Source organism: Rhipicephalus sanguineus, chromosome 5 (assembly GCF_013339695.2).
Source record: "Rhipicephalus sanguineus isolate Rsan-2018 chromosome 5, BIME_Rsan_1.4, whole genome shotgun sequence".
Classification (NCBI taxonomy): Eukaryota; Metazoa; Arthropoda; class Arachnida; order Ixodida; family Ixodidae; genus Rhipicephalus; species Rhipicephalus sanguineus.
In genome coordinates, this window is record NC_051180.1 from 131,844,661 (window position 1) to 131,868,079 (window position 23,419).

The following is a 23,419-nucleotide window of genomic DNA, read 5'->3' on the forward strand; positions in this document are numbered from 1 at the left end:
ACACTCCTGTGGTCGTCGAAACGGTACCACACAACACGAGTACTACGTTGATTAGGGATGGTAAAATCGATGAACGATTAATCGATTAACGGTCCTCCACAATTAATCGATTCATCGTCATCGATTTTCGCCTTTCGATTAATCGAATTAATCGCTTAAAACTATTTGATTAATCGATTACGCCTCCCCCCACTTCCGCCCCCAACCTCGCCCCTTGGCCGGAGCGCATGACTGCGAGGCGCGCTATCCTGAGACGCAGATGCCGTGCACATCGCCTCTCTTTCACTGCTTTCACTACAGTGCATATTTCTGCGCTAGCGGAACGAGCCCGGAGCTGGCGGCGGCCATATCCCATAGAGAAAGATATGAACTCGCCCTGACCTCCGTCGCGTACGGCGTCCAACTCCAAGCACTCCCCAATGCTTCAAGCCCCGGCAGAAGGCGGCTGCAGCCCATCGAGGCAGAAATGAACTTGCCCGCTTCTGTCCGGCTCACAGTCTACTGCTGCTACTAAATGGTGCTATAGCTGCCAAACACCAAGTCATTGTGCAAGCTTACAGTGTGTACAGTAAACAGACAACTATTTCCGTAATGACACGTTTTACTTTCGTGATATACCAATTCCTATGACGGAAAGGTCAACCATGTTTTAACACGAAAGTGTTTTATGCCGGGGTCCACCAAGACTTCACTGACGTATTTCCGTCACGGATATGACGTTCTTAAAATGTACACGAACATAATACAAAGAAAAAAACCAGAAGAAAAAGTTCCACGAACATGGCAAATTTGGGAATCGAAACCGCGACCTCTCGGTCCGCGACGATAGATCGCCGAGCGTTTAACCCATTGCGCCACAAACGCAGTCGCACAGAGCTACACAGACGCGCCTTATATATCTAACACTCCTCCGTGTACCTGCGCTCTTGCTCGGGGCGGTGCTGCCGCCTATGAGCAGAAAAGAGAAGTACTGCATTATGACACTAACGCGCACCGACAGTGAACGCTTCGGTGGCCTCAGCACTACGACGCCTCGATGCCAGCATTCGAAGGGACGCTGGCATCAAGAAGCACTACCAACGCCATCTAGGTGGCGTTCGCCCTACTCAGCACAGCAGAGCGTGGCCTCCGCAATCAGCTCTGAAAATGTTTCTGAAGTTGATCGCGGAGGCTGCAATTGCGACGCGCTATACGCGCTGATTTGACTCGGTGACGATTCAGTTACGTGCTTCGTCTTTCGCGTTGTGCTATCGTGTGCAGCGTAGTGCAGCTTCCATATGCACAAACGGTGTTTCTCCGCTGTTTACTGATACGAGTGTGATGGCACCGACTACGAGAACTGCGGCATTAAGCGCCGTCGAAAGACAACGACGTCGGCGAGCTAACGTCGCGCAAGTGAGTTTGGTGCAGCGATGAACACGCCAGGGAGGAGCGGGAGGCCTTCGCGCGTTCGCGGCTCAAGCTGGGAACTCTGCCTCTCGCTTTCCAGAAGTTGACCGCATCGCTACCCAACTGGCTGCCATACACCGAACCAAGACCGAAATGATCGTACCTTCGCCGAAGCTACCCGCCAGCGGGACGCTGCTCGACAATACGACGCAGGATGCCCAGCACCCCCACAGGATGACCCCGACCCGCAAATCATGCACCCTTCGCTGCAGCGGACCGCGAGTTCGCCAAACGATTCAGTGACAACCCGTTCGGTTTCGCCTGCACGGTTTGCGAACGCCTGTGGTTCACGTGTGATTTGCGCGATGCTACGGCGCGTTCTCCGGACAATGTATCCCGGTCGCGAGTCTTTCCAAGACTTCCGCTTATGGGCCAACTGTTTCACTTTCGTGTTCTATACCGATTCCTACATCAGAGGGATCAACCACATTTTTTTTTTATGTTCATCCTATCGCGTTTGCGAAGGAATCTGGCTGTGGCACAACAAATGATTGGTTCGCTGCCACTAGGTCAAAATGTCTCTGATAATTTTTTTCTTCCTTATTGCTTGTTCTATACATATATCCGCAGCTGACATTCCGAACATATTGCAGGTAGAAAAATTGCTGAAAAAGTTGCTGCTACTGGCCGCGCTCTGCAAGAGGAAGTTGCAAGGCAGAATACAGCTACTTTTTTTGGTTCTATTTGGGATGCCGTCAATGGCGCACTTATTGCGTTGCACTGGAGGATGATCCGATGAACCAAATGGCTTCTCAGTTCTAGACATACTATAGCGGGCCCGTAGCCAGGAATATTTTTCGGGGGGGGGGGGGAGTGGCCCACTTGCTGAAAGCCTTGACTATTTGAGAAAAACGCCTATTTTCATTTTTTTTTATTTTCGGTAAAACACCATGTATTATAAAAATTTCGGGGGGGGGGCGCCCCCCCCCCTGGCTACGGGCCTGTACTATAGTAACCTTGTAGTCGATCGCCGCACCAATCCGAACCCACTTCGTATGCAGGCCTAGATCATGTGCTTGACGTTGCAATGGAGCATTTGCCAATTCCTGCAACATCAGTAGGGGGGGGGGGGCATCCGAGCGCCTTTTTTCGCATGCTGGATGTGTGGCAACCCAAAGGGGGTGTCGGTTGTTGCCCGAGCATCTCGGGCAACTGACATTTCTTCGCTCAGTAGAAAAAAAAGGCATATTATTCGGAGCACCAACCCCATGAAACAAAACAAAAGGGGACTGTTGAGAAAGTAAGCAGCGCGGCAATTCGCCAACTTTCAACAGAGAAGTTTATTCTTTCCTGTAAATTTCATACGTGCCAGCGCATCGTCTTGTTGCTCATTTTGTTCGTGTTCGTTTTTTGCCGCGCTGTTTCATCGTGCTGCTGCCGCATAAACGAATCTATCCTTACATTTGATAAACGAGTAGTTTTCGTCGCCTGTAGTGTCAATCGCAACTTTCTTTGTATTTTATTCAACCCTCAGATTTCACTCGTTTTTAGTGTAAGTGCGGCATTGTAATATGCTCTGCTTATTTCCTGAGTGGTTCTTAGTGCCGTTCTGTTTTACTCTTTAGCAAATGAAATATTGTTTACCAATGAAAGATAGGGAAAAAAAAAGGCAGAGGGGGTGGCCTGAGCAAGTACGCCCCTGCTACTCTGCACCGGGGAAAAGGCAACGAGGGAAAAAGAGTGATGAAGCACGATGATTGGGAGAGGATTAGGTAATCCGTATATACATAATAAGACACGTTTGCTAGCATAAAGAGGATGAGGACGCTAGTAACCATCTTTTATTATGCTGTATACCAACTAGCCCAACTGCCCGTCCTTATAGTGTATAAGCCATTTTCATAATTGTTCAGCTAGGTTTCTTGCGATGCAGTTAGCCCCAAATAATGGCAGCAGTCACTTCTTCAAACGGAGTGTTTAAGCGCGGTTTGCTGGGACGCGGAAATGTAGACTCGGCTCTCTTGACACGAACACGCAGAATAGACAAACGCCAGCACGTGCAACTACCAGCTCGTCTCCACTTGAAGCAGGAAAGTTGCTGCCATTAGTTGAGAGAAAATGTAGCGCGGGAATGTGCACTCGCGAATAGTGAAAAGGGTCTTATAGACCATTTATGTAATCCGCAACTTTACGCGTTGGTTTACCGAACGTCTAGTATCCAATGCATTACTCTTGAAGAAGTGACCTTGTAGCATTTAGTTATACTGTATGGTCGCATATTTAGGGAGAAATACAGCTTTCAGCTAGAGGCCCCCGTCTTCTGCTGTGACGAGAAAGAAGGACAGTCGCGAACGTTATGTTGCAATGTCTGATACACCAGTATGTTTCTCTGTAATCTCTGCATGGGTAACCTCAAGAGAAAGATCGCGTCAGTCCGCAATTATAGTATTATGCAGGGCTTCCACAATATCTAACCGACAAGCACAGAAAAATGCCGTGCTTACGAGAACGAGTGTCTTATTTAATTCCTCTTCCTCCTCGTCTCTCTTTTACCTTTCACGAGATTTCCTCAACCTCCGCCACACTGCATGTTTCAGCTGGGACTTTCCAACCAGTGTGGTCCCCGAACGCACCTCAGGTTTCGATGAGCTCGAGTAGGCAGGCTTCGAGAAAATACGACCTGCTGCCGAATAATCCAGGGATGATGACCACAGATGCTTGAATCTACGACATCAACCAACGAAGACGGGCCCCTTGTGTCCAATGTGCGAAAGTGGAAATTTTCGCACACTGGACACAAGGGGCCCGTCGTCGACACTTTCTAAAGTGGGAATTTTAGATCGTCAGCGCGTCTGATAAAAAGATTTTGGTCCATATGAAACACGAACGATGGCTCTCAAACAAAGAAATATCTGTTTTAAAGCCCCATAAAAAATGTCGATTAATCGATTAATCGATTAAAGCATGCCACCTAAAGGAATGAATCTATTAAAGGCTAAATCGATTAACGATTAACGATTAATCGATTAAAAATTTTAATCGACCATCCCTAACATTGATCTAGAAAGCTCCTTTAAATCTCTATTGTAATGCGAGAGCATTACTTGGCTCCTTGTGCTATCCCACTGTCGCCCGTAAGCAGTGGCATAAAAGAGGAAGCTAGATAACGTCATCTTGGGTGCTATGCAGGATAGCCCGAGTCTGGCGAAACTCGGTATATTTCCTAGCTCAGGCGAGAGCCTCTTTTGAACGGAGCTAACAGCACGCAAAGGTCAAATCCATCCATCAGCGCTCGATGCGTTCCAGTGGTCACGATGGAACGCGGCGTCACTTCAAGGGCGGTCTACAAAGTTTGGTGGTGTCTTAAACCAGAGGCATCTTTTGTTTGTCGTTCCACTGAGTGTAAAGGTGCGCTCATGCAAGAAAGAAGTGTCAGAAACTTTTACTAACGACATTTTTAAAAAGTGCGGGCTGTTTAAATTAATTTTCAAGCGTTTGATGTATGCACTAAGTGTCCTTTAGAATAATCAACACCGTGGCCTCTGGGATTAGCTCCGGCCTAGCGCCTTAAAACACAGCGGCCGGAGATAGTCGCCGAGGCCACGTCTATAATCATCATAGATGGCCTGTACATTCTAGCGCGTTGCTCGTTCGGCGCGCGCATCTTCGTCCCCCTTTTCATCGTCTGATCACTCCCAGAGTACGTGCGCCCGGTTGATTAGCTAATTGGCTGGGTGGTATACCTAGCTAATTAAGTCAGGATATCCTACGAACAAGCTAATTAGGCAAAGCCATGCTACGACCGAGCTAATTAAGCCACATCTTGCGGAGACCATGCTAATGAAACCGTGTGATGCGTAGACCGAGCTAATTAAGGTCATGTTAATTAACACGACGCTAATTTTAAGCGCGCAAGTAATACCACGCTAATTTGGATCTTACTCACTAATATCATGCTAATTAGAATCGTGCTATTTAGGTGTATGCTAGTCAGTGTCATAATAATTAATACCTTCCTAAGTAATCATGAGTAGATCATGTCCCGTTAATTAAGGCTATACCGATGAAGACAGGACTACTCAACATCTTGTTAATTAAGACCTAGCTAATTAATACCATGAAACTTGAGACCGAATTCGCGCTGTCTTCACTTCGAAGCAGACCGAGCAGACTCAGTGGACGAGCCAGGGAAAAATCTGGAAGAAGCTAGGTGATCACAAGCTCCCTCGATGGCTCCAGCCTTGCAAAATTTGTACAAGCTGACCCAATTATTTTGTACGCAAAGAAGCTGCTGCTTAGCGTCCACCGCATGAAACGCTTGACAGTCATACCGGCGCTTTGACAGTCTCGAGTTGACCTGGGACATTTTCAGAATCAACGAGTTTGTACCCGAAGCTCACGCGTCAGGCAGTTTGACTGACAGACGCCCGCGGCGACCATCGCTTCCACCCATCGCGTTTGCTCTTGCTGAGGAGCAGTGCTCACGCCGCAACGCCAGCGAGCGGCACAATTCGTCTCTGAACTTAATACCACAGGCTATGCACACACGCGCGAAGAACTAAAGGGGCTATTATCACGTGGCTACGATGTCTCGCATTCATTCACCGCGCTCACGACGTACCACTCACAACCATGAAGCAAGCGCCCCTGGTGGCATTTGTGGTGAGAAATGTTACTGTTTACTTGTTTGTGGAGAAATTGTTTCTACCGATTCGTCACTGCAGAAAAATCTTCAGACGTGTAATGTTAGTTGTAACCTGTCCATTTATTTAGCTGTAATATTCGAGCGAAGTGAAACGAGCTGCTCGAGAGTGCTGCGTGTGGGCTCTTGTTCCCTTTGAGGGTGGAAAGTTCTATGCTACCGGTGGAACGAAATAACATGCCCGAAAGAGGACAAACACCCACGAAAACACCTGTTGGAGGCGCGATGTTCAGTAGGCAAAAAGATAGCTCTACAATATCGCTGACGTCGCTGCACTATTGAAATGTTGACTTAGTGGCAGCGCTGATGCGTTCGCACGCGGTGTACATCTGAAAACCGCCGCAAATGCTCACATGAGTTTGTGACGCCATGCTCGTTCTTGCAGCCGTTTTTATCAACGCTTATATCGCACGCTCCACACTGGCTTCCTGTCACTACCGTTGTAGTGCGAGTTCGGAGCAAACTCGTGTTCCCCAGAATCTCGGGCCATCCTGCATAGCACCTCTCGTAGCGTCTACGTGGTTGTTCAAAAATTGAGCATTTGAATACAGGACAATGCCAGGCGATTGACTTGACGAAGCCGAATTCAGCGACAGTGCAAAAAGCAGAGCGACCCCGGCGACCTGCAGCGAGACAACGTTCGGGCTTAGACATGGCCAATTCAAGTTTTCATTCGCTTAACGATTAACACTTGACTGGCTCCGCCATTAATCAGTATCGATGCTGCTTTTCTTTTCTTTTTTTCTTTGTGGAATAATATGAATCCTTGGCAGCCGCTTTCAAAATGGCTGAAATCAAAGTTGCACTCATGCACGACCCTATTTACTTGGTGGGTGGAAAAAACACGGAAAACAAAATTGCGTTACGATTTGTTACATAAAATGATTTTTTAGTTAAATACTAAGCATAATTGGCGCTATTTGCCAGTGAAGCGATAAGCAACATATGGTAGAGAACCATACGAGAGCAATTCAGACGATAACTTAGACTTATATTGATAAAACCGCTGCAAAAAGAGGTTGGGCACGCTTCATGAGTGTTTGAACGTATCTACAACTGCGTTGAATATCGGCTTAGTGAACCGCTTGAGTGCAGTTTTTCTATATATAACTCTGCAACTGCAGTAAGTAGGGACCCAGAGACAGTAATTAATAGGTAATCAAATTTGGTAGCATGCGCGCACGCGTACGTTACTTTTAAAATAAATTATTCAAGTAAATAATGTCTCCAGCGTGCGGGTATATATGGGTGCGAGATTCAAAGGCTCTCTTGTACACCTGGGACTGTGAAGAAATACACGACTTACCGACACTTGAGTCAGTATACCAGTGCAGTTTCGGCGAAGTACCTTATTGAACGAGGCTTGCGATGTGCAATTGAAGAAAAACTGTTGACCTAGTATACTTTCTCGCTGTTTAAGCAAAACTGTATGGCAGCATTTCCGCCCATGTCTACATAGTTAAAAACTACCCCATACCACCATTGCTTCGTTCATATGGTTTGGACTGATACGACGACCGAACATAAGCAGCAAATGTTTTAAGGAGAGTTCGCTTGCAAAGGCTGAGTGCGCAACGTAATCTTTGCTCAGTGTGTTCGTAAATTGGGAAACCGCTTGACTTCAACGGCTGCGTCATTAGATGGGACTAGAGAAAATAGTCGACACTAGGATTTTGCTCTCGTTAACCACATCATGCATCCGCAGCAGTACCACAGTCGCCGCGGCTCTTCCGCAGCATTCTAGTGTGATTTGAGAATTTTCGCGTGACTCCTGTCATGCTCTAAATCAATTAATCGAAAACGTTTGATCGATTAAGCTTGTTCAATCAAAGACGGACATCAGCGGCGATTAATCGCTTTGCGGGCCACTTTTCATCGCTTAATAGAATAATCATTCACCAATATTACCGACCCTACATATTCAGTGGGACCTGATTGCATTTTATACAAGCCAATTTCTTAATTTCAGCGCCCCACTCGAAATTCTGTAATTCTGCATGTATTGTCACTCTTTCCGACGTCGTACTTAACTCACCATCGGTTATAATATCTGTACTTCTCATGACGGGACCTGTCGCGATGTTTTTTTGTTTGTTTGTTTGTTTTATTTTCAGCGAAGGTATGTGCTAGCGCTGCTTGGTCTCTTATTCAAATTGCTGTTGCCATATCTCATAATGTCCCGCCTATAATTTCACCGATCCATTGCATGGTGCAAGGTTTTTGATCTTTTCGTGCCTCCTTGTTATTCTCCAAGCTTCTGCCCCATGTATTGGTATTGGAAGGGTACATTTAAGCAAATAATTACCGAGGTGGTAGACTCTACCCGACAATAAATAGTTAGACATAGCCACAATCTCAATGATATTTTATAAAAAACAAGATAAATCTAAGGCATACAAGACCGCCAGTGAATATGAGACATGATGCGATCTCATAATATCTCACAAGCCGACAGAATGACCATGGTATTTTGGTACAGCTTAGTAAAAAGTGATCAAGCTGAAGATTTTTTTTTATTTTATCTGGACTTTCAGTTTAGTCCATCGTGCCGAAGTTCTTTATTTTTATCCCGAGAGTGTGCGCTGAATAATCTCGTTCCAACTCCTAAGGAAAGCTTACTAAAGTACTGAGTGATCGATGACCTGCGCGCCTCGCGTGATAGATAGGCGATCTCTACAGTATGCCGAGTAACTCAATCTCTAGGCGCTATTGGCTTACAGAGGGTTGCCGGGATGAGCGCTCGCAGCGTCGCATGCTGATGAGGACATCTAGACAATGTCTCAAGGGGAGCGTGTGTGGCCTGTGGCTCACGAAGCAGGGAAAAAGCGAAAGCAGAGGACAAACGAAAAATGCACTCACAACAAAAGAAGGATTCAAAACGATACGCTGAATGAAGTGGAGCTATTTGAAAAGAAACCCGTTTGAACGTTCAGTAAAAGACCTTCACGAAAGTGCGGGAATCCGAGGAATAAAGCGGTATATTTAGTGATTGCAGTGCACAAGCTCGCACTCCCAAGCGTACGTGATGGATGAATGTTATTTGGCAGTCTGAATGCGCTATGGAATAGAAACTATATGAAGCACACAAGTTCTTATATCAGCATCAATATAAAACCAGAGAAGATTGGCTTAGGGTATTATTTTTCCTTTCTTTGTCTTTTATAACTAAACGTTTTTGTGACGTAGCCATACTTGCTACGCTTCCGCTTCATGCGAAAAGCCTGCTCGCTCTCACAACTTTCTTGAGGTTTCAAAATTTATGAAAGTATTGAAAGAGACCACATGCGTATGAGAATAACTGTAAGCGAAAAGTCTGATCGGGAATGCATCTGTCAAATATTCCGTGGCATTTTGTTTACACCCTTCAGGTTAGATGAAACGTTTATGCTTGATGTTTTGACTAACGCTTTGCTGAAGAAACCTCATAATGCATGGCTGTTGTTTCATGACACAAATATACGTAGTTAGCGCCATAACAATAGTCCGCAATCTCTGCTGTGATGTTATGCGAGATGACGTGCGTAACGTGGCCGTGTACGGACTGTGGGCTCAGGGCCGTGCCTTCGAGCCAGTATCCAGCTGAGGGTCTCAGAGACGGCGCAGGATGCGAAGCCATTCAATAAAAGACAAACTTTACTGCACGAAGACCCAGGCTAACTGCTCCGTTTCTTGATTGAAGCTCGCACCTCGGCACCAGGCTGGCTATGCGTGTCACGGGCGCATGAGTGACGCCCATTTGGTGATGATGATGGCGCCACAGCTAGTGCCGGCATACCTAAAAGCCTTAGAAGCATCATGTGCAAAAAGTTGCTGAAGTGTAAGTGTGAAAGTCGTTAAATTTTAGAATTTGATAGCCACGAGAAACAAAAAAAAAACTTCCTGCAATATTACTTTTGAATGAGCCTCTATTACGTATACTAAGACCCCTTAATAGACTACTGTCATAATTCTCAAGTGCGCTTCCCTGCGCTGCCTATTCGCCTAACTAATGGCGGCACTTATAGTGCTTCAAGCGGTGACAACTTCCTAGTTACGCGTGCTGGGGCTTGTCTTTAGCGTGTTTATGTAATGAGGAGAGCTCAGCATGCATTTGCCGCGTCATTGCGCAAGCAAACTTTCCTTGAACGCGCTGTTTGCCGAAGTGACTTGTGCCTATAGACCAACCGACGAGAAGAGGAGCTTTGACGACCGGACACGCTGGGACTAGCAACAGTACATAGGGCAGGCGGGGAGCTGTGTCAGAACTCATTGAAAGGGCATGATACATCTGTCACTTAAGGAGGAGGCGTGAATTTGCCAGCTCATTGCAGCGCGTGCGGTTGCTCACCCATTTTCCATGGTACCGAGATTATTGGTAAAGGAGCTACGAAATGGGAAAGAGAAATAATTGAAGCATACCAAATGCAAAAACATGGACATGAACGGTGTGTGAGTGTACATTCTTTATCGTTATCACGAAAAGAAATGACGTTTCTAGAGAAATGTAATTAGAGGGTGTCATGCGCAATATTTTTATCTGCACGATTTTGGCGCATAGGTGTTTCCGTCGTGTCCTGTTTCTCACATGCCCACCGCTCTTAGCTCCACGTTATCATGTACTGGCGCATGTGCGTCTTGGTTTTCTTTTGAGTAGCTGTTATTTCATTAACTGTTGCTAGTTCAAGCGTGTGTGGTCGTCAAAACTTCTCGTATACGTGTCTTTCAAGGCTGGGTTCATCGCGTTTCCAAACTAAAATCACACGTAACAACTAGTCACGTTACTAAAGTCACGTAACATCAAGTAAGACCTAGTCACGTGACTGAATCACAAAGATGTTCCAGCTAGTCTCGTGACTTTTTCCCGACACAACCACGTAATAGCTGATCACGTTATATGTTCCCGCCAAAACCACGTAACACGTGCGTAGTCTGGGCAACCGACCAAAACCGAAGGTGAGCCAAGCTTTCCCATGCTTAGTGCTCCAAGCGAACACTCAGCCTATCTAGCAAAGCCTTGCCATTACTAGCAAAATCTTCGAAGTAGCTATGTCGAACACTAGCTCCGCTGTTGCTTCCAGCCTTGCGCCGCTAGTAGTCCGCCGCGGTGGTATAGCGGTTACGGTGGTCGGCTGCTGACCCGAAGGTCGCGGGTTCGATCCCGGCCGCGGCGGTCGAATTTCGATGGAGGCGAAATGGTAGAGGCCCGTGTACTTAGATTTAGGTGCACGTTAAAGAACACCGGGCGGTCGAAATTTCCGGAGCCCTCCACTACGGCGTCTCTCATAATAATATCGTTGTTTGGGGACGTAAAACCCCAGATATTATTATTGCGCCACTAGTGCAAGCTGCGCGAATTTTTTTTTCAGTGAATCTACTTATTTTCTTGGTGATTTATTGATTCCGACATAAAAGAAAAACTCCACAGTTTTAGATGCGAAGCAGCATATGCGCTGGGCTTAGTCCGTAGTTCCATTGGCGACCGTCCGCTTTCTAAAACCTCCCATAGCCATCTGTAACATATTGAGCGCGTGCTCGCGCCAAGAAGAAGTCTTCTTCGTCTTGTTCTTCGACCGCATTGGAGATGATACGTGCAGAGCACTTTAGGGGCCCGGGCTGCCGTATGCTGTCCTAGCTTGGCGTAACGCAGACAAAACCACGGGTGCTGGAACGCGCTAGCGCGTTCAGGCCTGTGTAAGGGGCTGGGTAAGACGCTGCGGCCTCTCCCCCTTACACTCTCTCAGCAATCATGTGATGACGTCGGCGAACGAGATTTTGCAGACGCGCGATGAACCAACGCGTTGTATCCTAGTCAGAACGCGCTGGCACGCGCTAGCGCGTTCGTTCCTCTGTAAGGGGCTGGGTAAGACGGTGTGGCCTCTCCCCCTTACACTCTCTCAGCAATCACGTGATGGCGTCATGGAACGAGATTCTGCAGACGCGCGATGAACCCGCGTGGCGGGCTCGAACAAGAGTTCGGGACGAGTAACAGCAACAGCAACTACAGTGAATTCATGGTGTGTTCCACATGCAAGGACGCGTTAATATTGGGCAAGGTGCCCGTGATGAACGGAACTTTAAGTCGACCCATGCGCGTCTTCGCATCCCCACATGGTTCCCTTTAGTGGGAGATGGTGAAAGGTAGCGCCATGGTACTTTTCGGCTTCGTCAGTAAGGGTCCCCTGATGGGCTTTCTAAAGCTTCTCTGCCATGGCGTGGCGTGAGCATCGCGTTGGAGAAGCATGGTCTCCATGATTGGAAGCATGAGGAGACGAGCCATTTCTCAGTTTTTAATCACGAAGACGATTCTAGAGTGCACCCTAGGATCATGACCGTGAGGGGAGGTAGTGCACCCAAGCCATCGGTCAGAGAGTCACTGTATATGCTCCATATGTGGAATATATACAGTAGTTCTAATAAGTGATGCATTTTTCCATGGACTCTAACCGGTCATAAAGATACTGTAATAGAGTGCCATAAGTGCCATAGAGGGCCAGTTACTGTAATGGCGCCATAGAGTGCTAAACGCTGAAAACTTCAGCGTCTAGCACTTCACACTTACTGAAAGTCTCTAGAGCGACAAGCTGGAAACATTAATCGAAATGTCATTTCGCCAAAACTTTCGGTAGTGGGCATCAAATCTGAAATGTGTAACCGCGTGCCGCTGCTGTATATTGTCGATAGACGATATTATTTTCGACGCAGGGTCTTGATTATTGTAACAATATACGTTTCTACTATACCATGCTCTGATAGGTATAAAAAGGACACGGACCAATACGAAAGTCGTTTCAAAACTCGTTGGCCCTTTTCTGCTGGTATGTCTCTCTTAGTGCCCTCACAATTGCAGCAAACAATATTTATGGGTGAGCAATTGACTTTTAAGACCATGCACGCTTCGCCTTCTTTCATGTCCGAATGGCATTTCACGCTAGTTTTTCGTGTTTGTGTTTGTTAGAAGGACTTTGTAGAGATGTCTACGCCTTAGTGAATGGGATGGCCGTTGACTTGGCGATGCCCCAGTTTCGTTTTTTCTCTGTGGTAGAAGTAAACAGCTTGAAGCCACCGCTGTGCCGTCGCAACATTTTTTTAGTCTCCGCCAGAGTTTTCATTAGGTTGCGCCAGAGTTGCGCACCCTAAAGCTCACATTTACTTTGCACACATCCGTTGCTTGCATTAAACCTAATGGCTCAGCGGCAGTGGTGGTTGACATAATTGGTGAAAACTCATTTATTAATAATTATCGGGGTGTGACGTCCAAAAACCACGATATGATAATGAGACACACCGTATTGGATGGGTCCGAAAATTTTGTCCACCTGATGTTCTATAACGGGTGATTACTTATTTATCCCGCAAATTTCGCATTTGACAATACGCTTTGTGCTTCATACGTACTTCCGTGTGGTAGATGAATATGTTAACGTATCTTGGAGGCCATATAAGATAACACTGTAGCGGACGGAGACAACCGTGTATACATCACGACAAAAAAAAATTGGCTTCCATACGATTCCTATGTTCATAGCTGGTGACACGGCATGAGTTCATATACCGAGTTCATCATAAAGCGCCTATTGATAAAATAGCATGTTACATTTACTTAAGTGAACAAGTATGGCGTTTTGACCAGCGCTGTGTTTTGATCCATAGAGTTTCATACTACAATACCTAGAAGTGAATCTGTCGATAGTGTCTATGCGGGCTCCTTCAGCGGCTCCTCAACTACCTTGGGACTGATGGGAAGTACAGGCTTCGGATAGATTGCCTTCTTCAGATTCGCGGCGATTGTTTGCCGAGTGTAAACAAAGTGATATGAACTTACTTTCACTTAAAACATGCGGCATTCTTTTGTACGTAAAACATATTACAAAATGTTTGCTTGACCGTGAGATGGAAGTGAAACCTGGACAAATTCAACCACCAGGGCATGCATTGCTCTGCGATTGTGTTCCAGATCTGGCATCACGATATAATGAACTATTTTTACAATACATAAAACAAACACGCTTGTTTTTGTCTCGAAAGTACGCATTATCTATTTATGGAAATAACAGTACTGTACTGAGTGAGAAACATCTAACGTATCGTCTGCTGCGATTGCCGGTGCGTCTTTCCAAGTGGCCTTCCTCTAACGCATCTCTCGTTTTGTTGCGAACTCGAGTCAGAGCATCCCACTACCCACGCCTCGCGAGGAACGAAACTTAAACTGTAGAGAAAAATCCGTAGACAGTACGCTAGCTAACGCTATCCAATCCGAAGCCTGCACTTCCGATCATTCCCATGGTAGTTGAACGACTGCAGCGCCAGTTTCCTCTCTAGGTTATTGTATGACACTCTATGGGTTTCATCTATCTTCAATAAGTTTTTTTCGCGCCACAGCTTTCCAAACCGATGCAGCTATGTTTGCATACCGTCCAAAAAACATATTAGCAAAGCTAAAGAAAAGATACTTCGAAGCAAGATCGACCTGCAATTAAGAATAATGCATGGTTGCCGCAGATTTTTTCCCCTCATGTTTTAACTTTTACGGAGACCAGTGCTTTTGTATACCATGAATTAAAATCGCCCTGTCCGGCTTAACCCCAGTGTTATGTTTGGCGCTGAAGAGGACGGTACCATATGGTAAATGAATTTATAAAAAAAATTATCCAAAATACGAACGTTTTCCTCGTTCAATCTTTCTTAATATAAGGAAAGGAATCTGTATAGCAAGATGTGTACCTCATTTCCTGAGGCTCAAAACTTTAGGGGGCATCTACTTCCAGAATATGGCTTTATTTTGATTGACTGTACACATTGAAGCTTGTCTCCAGAGGTATGTTTCTTTTATCTGTGCCATTAAGCTGTTGTTGATCTTAGATGCGAAGAAGCTTTTACTCGGCGCTGTGTCCGGCGGTGGCGTCCGCCCACGTGATGCAGCCGCGCCGCTGTGAGTGTAGCATAGCCATCTGAGCACGCGCTCGCGCCAAGGAGAAGTCTTCTTCCTATTGTTCTTCGACCGCCTTGATGGTGATACGTGCAGAGCACTTCAAGGGCCCCGGCTGCCGCATACACTGCAAACGGGTCTGAGCCTTTTAGGGAGTTTTGGGCTCGTTGCGCAGCGTGCATCCTAAAGGTACTACGCAAAACCCCCTTCGAAAAGAGGTTCAAAAGGAGGTTCAAAAGCAGGGAGTGATTAGACGGAACTAAGGAGGTAAATTTGTGTTTTTATTGAACTCATTTTGAGGGCTTGGACGGAGCGCAATGGAAGTTTTTCTGGTTCTTTTGAGAGCTTTTAAAGCCTCCTTTTGGAGGTAAAGTTGGTGTTTTTATGTAACCCATTTTGGGGGCTTGAACAGAGCGCATTGAGAGATTTTCTGCTTCTTTTGAGAGCTGTTAAAGCCTCCTTTTATACGAGGCCCTAGAGCGGTCGCGAAATGAAAAAAAAAAAGTGTATTTTAGGCACTATATTACGTTTACCGGCCAATTTCCGCTACTATTCATCACTAAGACATAATAGAAAATCGACATCAAAGTATTTATGCACAACCATGACATTCGCATACAAGTACGCACGACACAGGAATCGAACTCGCGACCACACGCACTTAAAGCAAGCACTATAACGATTACACCACAGCACCACCACTTGCGAGCTGGCTTTTTTCGTGGGCTTATATATGTACCAATGTATGTACAAAGCGGCTGGTAACCCGTCGGCACAACTTCGAACTTCTGTTCTTGTACCATCGGCGTGTGTTTGCTCTTGCGGAAGGTCAATACATAATTTGTGGGGCGTCATGCAGGCCGAGCCGATCGACGTAAACACCCTCATCTCCGAATTCTCCGGTTCACCATGTCGTGCCGCTATAAAAATTATAAACGTATGCCCTCTTCGCTCGCGCTAAATTCGTGAATACCAGCGTGATAAAGGTATCTTCAGATGAGCGAACGTATGTGCATTCCATGAGCGTATGCTGTGGAGCAATTTTCGTTATTTCTGCAGCCGCGAACTGCGCGCGTCCAGATGCGGCAGCGTGTTATGAGCGGTTCGAAGACCGCCTGCGTTCTCATATGAAAGTTACACACGCAGATGCCCGACTTAGAAGAACATTGTAACGCGCCTACATTTTAAGTGCATTTAATGCGTGCGTACTGCCGCGAGCTGCACGCAGGGGCAGCAGCGCGCTCTGAGCAGCTGAACAAAAATCTGTTTCCGCAGTTAGCGCTTATTCGCAATGCACTCTTTAGCGCGGACCGCCTGCGTTCGCATATGAAAATTGCACACGCAGAAAATTCCAGAGTTACAAGGACATTGTAACGCGCCTACATAAAGTGCGTTGAATGCGCGCGTACACCCGCGAGCTGCACGCAGCTAGGGGCAGCAGCGCCTTCTGAGCAGCTGAACGCTTATCTATTTCCGCAATTAGCGCTTATTCGCAATGCACGCTTTAGCACGGCCATTCAGTGATTCTCTATAACGCATATTCAGTATTTAGTTGCTTTCATACTTGGATACAACCTACATTTCTTACTAATTAGCTTTTATTGTTAAGCATCACGCCACCGCGTTAAAGCGAATGCCTAACGCGTGCCCCAATGTCAAGGACAACCTCCCCAGTTTACCAGTGACAGGTCTCCCACAAAACAAAAAAGTTAATGTACTTGCACTTCTCTCTTGTGAACGTCCATGTGTACTTGGCCCTCCCCTCAGACAGATGATGCAGTACCCATTAAAAAAAAAAAAGCATATACCCTCTTCCTCAATGGAACAGCTGTTCTTGAGAAAATATGGTTCTGCTGAATGACTTCACCACAGCAGCAGAGAGGTTGGCTTGTTTGCAATTCAGAATTTCACCATCGCAACACAGAAACACGAGGACTGTAGCAAATATGCAGAAAACTGGAAAAACTATCATATGTGCACTCCCTCGTCCACCTGCACACTACGTTAAACTTTATTTATACAACAGCAACCTTCAATTATGCTACTATTGATAAAAGATCACCCAATCTACGTTAGAACACAGTGATGACTTTCTGTCTTTCTGTTTCCTATCTTCCACAATGTGTCATAATCTGTGAATGATCTGTTCAATGTGTTTGGTAATAAAACACAAGCAGTTACATTGAGCAGGCAGTGTTTCAGCAATTTGTTTTGCAAGCACAAATTCATTTCTTCAATTTGCATGCACGACAAGTAGTCATACTTCAATTGATACAAGAACCAGTGGTTGCAACATTTTATTGGATTCAAAAGAGCAGCAGTTTTAGTGTCAATGTAAGGATATAGGCATATATTTCCATCGTCGTGCACAGAACCTACTCCCAAAACTGAACACGTGGAACAACATATACAGTACAGCCTAAGCACTATACATAATTCACAGCAGTAAAACAATACGAAAGTAGGGTGTAAAATCTCATCATGATACGCACTAACGTGTGCACTTCACCATGCCAGTATGTAAGTATAATCCAAAAAAATAAGCTACCCAAGGAACTTGGTGTCAGCCTACACACGAAGGCAACTAATTAGTACAATAAGGCTAGCATCACTTTTGGGAAATATGAAACCGTGTAGACAGGCAGTTGTACAGTTTTTCATTGCATTAGTTTGCCCTATGGCATCAAAACATGTCGCACATGATTTTGGATTTGAGTTTCCTACAAAAAAGCCCAAAATAGACCTGTGGTGTTGACTGTAGGTCCACTTACCAAGGTGCATAAAAGCATTCAGCAATGCCCACAAAATTACAAGTTTGCCTTCATATGTTGCTGTACATATTTACTCACAGATACCTTGAAGCCATCGTAAATTTCTGGAAGTGTGCTTGGGAACTTGTCGGCATAATGACATGACTGCAACGTACCAATACCTCTCATATGCATAACAAGTACAGCCATGCTTCAATGTTTTTATGCCAGCTAGTGCCATCTGTAACTCAAAAGTTCATCCTTAATTCCTCACTTGATGGCTTACGCATAATTACCACATTGAAAATAATCCAAGCAGATGGCTGCAACGTCAACTTGCAATTAGGCAATCACAGGCACTAAATTAAAAAATTCCTGTAAATAGTGACTGGTCGCTTTGTACATTGGATCCTAGGACTTGATATGCCATGAGGATGAATAAAAATTGACCACACATATATAGAGACTGTGAAACAGTCAGGAGTTCAGTTCATAGGTAAGGAAAACGTGAAAACGAAATCAGAACACATAGCAACAAAGGGGATGGAACGACGCACTACTAACAACTGAAGTTGAACATGCGCTTGGCTTGTTTACTCATGTGCGTATATATTTCTGTGGTTTTGGTTACACTTCAGTTACTGGTAGCGCATTGTCCTGTCTGCCCCCTTCATTCCTCTATGGATGTGTGATTGTTTAGACTTGTAATTTTTTCGTACTGTGTGTTTACATCTTTCTGTGGTTTCGATTAAACTTCAGTTGCTAGTAGCACGTCATCCTGTCCCCTTCATTTCTCTGTGCTGTGATTTTTTTGCACCCTCTTTAACTATGAATATACACCAACTCGCCCAACTGACCCTGTTAAGACTTATGTTTGCTGAATAACACTGGGTCCACTCAGCGTCTTTTTAAACAATGCGAAATTTTCAAATGCACACGATATCAGAAAGGTTGCACGCAGTATTGCGCATAACACTCTGCATCAATACCAGTGTTGGCCTAAATGTGGTAAGATGTACGAGCTGTTCGACATAGTGTAAAGTGAGGCACATCAGGGTGTTCCCACAATCATGGGTGTCGACAGGGGTTTGCACAAAGGGCACCTGCCGCCATCAAGACACACCAGCACTTGACCCCACCCAAGCTACACCAATGCTCTCCTGCTCGCCAGGCCGACACGTTACGCCGCCTTGCACCCCCAAGACAAAATCCTGCCGACACTCATGCCCACAATACACTTGTATTGAACACAGACTGGTGGGCAAGCAACACTTGCTGCTTTGCCAGAAGTGTATTCCTGAAAATTACACAAAAAAGAAGTCCACTAAGATTTCTGTATACATAAAAATGAATGTCTTACCGAAGATTCGCACTTGACTATCCTTATTGCAGACATTTTGTCAAAACACGAAATAAATACAAAATTGAGATGCTGCTAAGTATTTCCTTGTGAGCGTTTCACTTCGTGTGCACAGGGCGAAAAACAAACGGATGTAAAAAAAATGCGAAACACCACCAGAAGTGTACTCTTGCCATGTTTACCATTATGTGGGTAGTTTTTGATGTCAGTAAAGTTATCATTATAAGTACACTTTAAAAGGGTTGTGAATGTTAGCAAGGTCTTGATTAACCGCACCTACTCTGTTTAGGAGTGAATATTGGGCAACTTGGCACTGAACCATGGCAAAAATAAACAGCGCACTTCTAATGAGGATAAACTAAGGCCTGGGCACAATAACAGCGCTTTCACCTTGTCAAATTGTGTCAACAGTCATGATACTATGTATTGACCTTGAAAACTATGGCAACATAATGCAAAACAGCAAATTAACGAGAGGGAATAAACAAGATGATTCAACAATCTGGTTCAACAGACTCAACAGCTGACTTATGTCAATGCGATTAAATTAGCCTTGCACATCTCCTAATGGCTAAGAATATGCACATGTAACCTTGGCAAATTCCACTGTTGATACGTGACCAATGAAGTTGCATTCCTTCCATGCCGTTGAATGGCCGTTCCTTCTTTTCTGTTTTCACTGTTTTCTGATTTTCATTGTTTTCACTAGCGTAAATGTTTACCCTTTTTGATTTTGTCACTTTGCAGATGGCGTAGGTGTTTGCCTTTGAATGTGCACGTTTCTTCTGCTTTGTCTTTCCTGCTTCTTTTTGTATGCGTATATGTTTTGCCTTTGAACGTGCACACGTTTCTGCTGCTCTGTCTCTCTTTTTGCTCTACTGGGCCTTGTGCACTTCTCAAGCTACCATTGTCGCTTTTCACTTGAGGCCCATTTTCTGTATTTTGCTGGAATAAACATTTATCCATTCATTCAATACCATAAAACGCATGTGCTTCACAATACACACTGCACTTAGCAGATGTCTGTCACATGATATGGCCGTCATTGTATAGCTTTAACATGATTTATTCGTTCTAGCTAAATGAATCCAAGCTAATGATGTTAATGTACCTTGATATGCTATTTCACTGTTCCTTGATGCATATGTATGAAGGTACAGTGCTTATGTACCTTAATATGCTATTTCAGGAGACGGGCAGAGTGCGCAATGCAAAATGGTTGCCGAAAAGTCTTTTCACTTCCTGACAATCTGTGCTTCGGTGGGTTCTCACAGTTGCATGGCGGGAGAAAGATGTCCAGGGTAGTTGACTGCATCCAAGGTAGATGCTGCAAAATGAGAGCGCACGGTCTTGTCACATGTCAATGTGCGCAAATTGACACGATGATGAAGGATTAAAACAAACAAATGAAGTTGGAGAAAAGAATAAATCGAAAACAAAGTTGTCCTTTATGCACATTCCTTCATGTGACAATGTGATAACCGTGGCCTTTTGCTCTAATGTATATTCCCTGAAAGCATCATGCCTCATTCATGCTTTATCGCAGGCAAGAAAATTATATCGTGCAAACAACTTTATCAGGGCGCACTCCTGGGTCGATTGACTGGTCGTATGAAGCATGAGTGATATTCACAGAAGTTCCAAAACATGCATCACACATCATTGCTATCTGAGTTTAACGACTTAAATGCGAAGCATTTGTTAAACACTTCTACGACTTTGAACGGATCTATCTACCTATATATATAGCCGCCTACGACTCATAGCTCGTGTGGTTGTTTCGTTAATGGGATGTATGCCAAAATTGGTGTGGCATGACACGACTGCATGAAGAACATGAATGATGGGTCTTAACTTAAAAATCATGCTATGCATTTCATTAACCACATGATTTACACGTCACTCCCTTGGTTCTCTTGCGACTGTTTCGTTAACTTGATATTTACCAAAATAGGTATGGCGTCACAAGAGTGTATGACGCACATAAACGACAGTTTCTAACGTGCAAATCATGACACGCTTGTCATGTATGGCGTTATTTTGACAACATGGTCTCGGGGGCGCTAGTGACCGTTTCGCCTGCTTCATATACACCAAAATTGGTATTGTGCAGTGTGACTGTACGTCCAACATAAATGACAGTTGGCAACATGAAAATAATGACATGCATGTCATGTACACACGCCATGTTCATGGTGCGCTCGCGGCCGGTTCGCTAGCTTGACATACACCTAAATTGATATAGCGTGACGTGATTGTGCGACGAACATAAATGACATATAGAAACTTGAAAATAACGACATGTATGTCATTTACGGCAAGGAGCCTGGTGCACTCACGTCCGGTTCTCTAACTTGATATCATACCAAGATTGGTATAGCGTGACGTGACTGTATGACGTACATAAATGACAGCTGGTAACATGGAAACAATGAATGACATGCGTGTAATGTACGGCATGGGTTACATGCCACGCTCATGGTGCGCTGGCGGGCATTTCGCAAGCTTGACATGCCGATTTTACTTTTCCTTTTTTTTTGCTTTTCATTGCACTTTTCAAGCGACGCAATGTGCAGAAGGTCATCTACAGGTGCATAAGCGACGATAAGGGCTCGCAAAGAGAGAGAACATCAGTATTACTTACCATTTTTGTTCCTGACTGTGCCGAGCACGCAGGGTGCCCATCATCTGCTTGGTAATGCACAGCGGCACGCTCGCTTGAGTCGACAGGCCGTCGCGATTATCGCACTCGCAGCGCAGCATGTCGCACTGTCGTCAAACCACGCATATCACATCCAGCGGCGAGAACACAGTGAGGCTGCAGGCACAAAACGCGCACACACGACCGACACAGCTGATCGCTTGAGAAGTGGCGTTCACAAGGCCTAGCTGGCGTAGCCGGCCTAGCTACGACGATCGCGCCGCCGCGGGAACGACTCGATGACTCCCTCCTCGCTTTTCTTTCTTTTTTTCTATGTTTTTTTTTTCTTCACGCGTGCATGCGGCGCGATGCTTTATCCCATTTCACTTCGGTAGCGCCTCGTCTGGCTTGCTTTTAACCTGGCGGGGGCGGGCGGCAGTAGGCTGCAGCCGCCAAGGCCAAAGGGCTTCCTCGTTTCCTCTCCAGCCGTTCGGAGGGTCGCGCGTATCTCTTTCTCTGGGCTATCTGTGCAAGGGATTTTTAGTGCGCTGAAGCATGCCGCCTCTTTCTTTTACTTCTTTCCCCCGCACAGCTGCATACATGCCCGCAAGCACTAAAGGCATTATGGAAAGCTTCGGAAAAAATAGAGAAAACATGCCAGAGGAAATGAGATGGGAGTTTTTTGTTCTTGGAACTCCATTCGACGAATGGCGTCATATAGTGAATTTACCTCCTTTCTTCCACATAATTTCTTAACGAAGTAAAATTGAGGACGCAGAACTTTATTACACCCACCTCATTACACCCTAAGGGAGTACTGTCCAGATGAAGGTAGTATTAAGAAGGATTGTAGCCCTTAAAACGCCCAATTCGGCTAGTTTGCGTTTGCAGTGTACTGTCCTAGCTTGGCGTAACGCAGACAAAACCAGGTGTGCTGGCACGCGCAAGCGTGTTCTGCCCTGTCTAAGGGGCTGGGTGAGACGCTGTGGCCTCTTTACACTCTCTCAGCAATCATGTGATCGCGTCGGGGAACGAGATTCTGCAGACGCGCGATGAACCAACGCGTTCTATCCTAGTCAGAACGCGCTGGCATGTGCTAGCGCGTTCGGGTCTGTGTAAGGGGCAGGGTAAGACGCTGTGGCCTCTCCCCCTTACACTGTCTCAGCAATCACGTGATGGCGAACAGCAACAGCAACTACAGTGAATTCATGGTGTGTTCCACTTGTAAGGGCACGTTAACATCGGGGAAGGTGTCCGTGATGAACGGAACTTTAGCTCTACCCATGCGGTGCTTCTCATCCCCACATAATTCCCTTAAGCGGGAAATGGTGTCATGTTTTTTTTCTAATTTTCTCTTGAAATACGTTTTGTGCGGCAATAGACAGAATCACATTGTAATAGTCTGCACAAGTTTTATAGTGTCAATCTCCGTCACACCCTCTTTCTTATGTGCGATTCACTTCATGAGGCCCGTAACATAGTGCACCGCACGCTTGCGTTTTGTGGTAGCTTCGTTACTCAAGCAATCGACACCACTGCGGCTTCCGATTTAGTGAGCCACAGGGCCGCGTCCGCCGTCGCCTGCGTACGTGTACCGCGTGCTCAGCTTGCAAAGGCGCCCAGGGTAGTGCAGTTTTTTTCTTAGCGCGCAGTTTTTTTCTTAGCGCAAACG